Below are 1,543 nucleotides of genomic sequence, written 5' to 3'. Positions count from 1 at the left end.
AAACAACAGCCACTCCCCCCTCTCCCTGAGCCAACCGTAGCTGCACAGCACGCAGCAGCAGCAGCAGGAGGAGGAGGAGGAGGAGGAGGAGGAGGAGGAGGCTGATGGAGGAAGAGGAGATGAGTTGCTCTAATTTCTTGACGTGTGCCTGCGTGAGCTTTGCGTGCTCAGCCTCCCTAAGCGCCACACACCGCCGTTCCCCGCTGAATATTTGCTAGATTCCCCCAGGAATGAGATAAAAAAAGAGCAGGCACATCCCTCTGCTGCTGCAAAACGTTCAGCTGCCTCCTCTTCCTCCTCCTCTTCCTCCTCCTCTTCCTCCTGCTGCTGGTTCTCTCCACGCAACTTTCATCATGCGTGCATGAGTCTAGACATGCGTGGCTCGTTTCAAACGCACATTCCGCGCTGCAGCGACTGTGAAATGAAAACAACCGGGACAGCAGCGGTCAGGTCTACCCGCCTGCTGGACTCCTCGTCTCATTTTCCCGCAAAGCCTCCGATAAAATGCATTTCCGCTTCCAAAACCTGCCAAAGTGCGCAGACAGCCGCCGGCCTAGCGCTGCCAGAGCGCAGCGAAGTGGACTTCAGAGGTCCTGAACGCAGCACGGGAGCCCTGAACGCAACTCGCATCCATTTTAAAGGCGTGAATAAATAAATGCTTTCCGTACCTTGGTAGGAGTCAGCTCTGGATTCACAGACGTCCTCAGTCCTGGATTAGATCAGATTTAGGAGATCATCTGGAGCAGGCACATGTAGTTTACCAGCAGAGGGTTGGTGCTGCTAAACATCCCCTCACACACACACACACACACACACACACACACACACACACCGGACACTTAAACCACGCAGGGTGACAGGACTGTCCCTCTTCTCCCCGCCTCCCCTCCCCGTGTTGACAGCGCGTCAAAGACAGGAGTCCGAATCCAAAATGTGTAAAATCCCGTCCTGGACACAAACCCGGAGAGAAAAGTGGCGAGCAGTCAGTAGGAAGCCAAACGCAGCGCTACCGCCGGCGTGCCAGGCTCCGAGATGCGCGCAACATGGAAAGCATGTCGCATTCTGCAAAAAATAACATTTAAATTAAAAAAATCTAAATAAAAACAGCAGCCGAAACGTGGATGAGTCCCTATCCGGCTGTTTTCCTCCTTCGGAGCCAGCGGGAGGAGGAGGAGGAGGCTGGGGAAGCAGAGGAAGGAGGGAGGCTGAACCAAAAAAATAAAAAACGGGGATATATTTCCACAGGATGAGTCAGAAAAAACACCGCACGCCAGTAAGGCAACGGTGCTGGTTGAGAAATAAAACCCAGACCTGAGCTCGTCTCCAGCCGCTCCTCCGGCCGGTGAATGCCTGCAACACCGCGCTGCAACAAATATAAGCACAGGCGCGTCTGGAGCTGCAGACAGCAGAGAAAAGATTTTTAAAAATATTCAAAAGATCGACAACAACACAGAGAGGAAGGCAGGAGAAAATCCGATCTCATCATCTGCTTGAAAACTATTTTGGCGCCATATTTATGGCGTACTTTCAATTCACGGTTACA

The 1,543-nt window shown here is 52.6% G+C and overlaps 1 protein-coding gene across 2 annotated transcripts in view; it reads right to left on the bottom strand.

Annotated features, from left to right (window-relative positions):
* Positions 1-1,543, bottom strand: part of jade2 (jade family PHD finger 2) — a 138,341-nt gene extending 136,798 nt beyond the window's left edge. For both annotated transcript variants that reach the window (XM_008401939.2, XM_008401940.2), the window contains exon 1: positions 669-1,543. The gene's annotated coding sequence lies outside the window, so the exon portion shown is untranslated. The remainder of the gene's footprint in view (positions 1-668) is intronic.

Source organism: Poecilia reticulata, unplaced genomic scaffold (assembly GCF_000633615.1).
Source record: "Poecilia reticulata strain Guanapo unplaced genomic scaffold, Guppy_female_1.0+MT scaffold_155, whole genome shotgun sequence".
Taxonomy (NCBI): domain Eukaryota; kingdom Metazoa; phylum Chordata; class Actinopteri; order Cyprinodontiformes; family Poeciliidae; genus Poecilia; species Poecilia reticulata.
The sequence above is the reverse complement of the archived record's forward strand: the minus strand, read 5'-3'. Positions and strand labels throughout refer to the sequence as shown.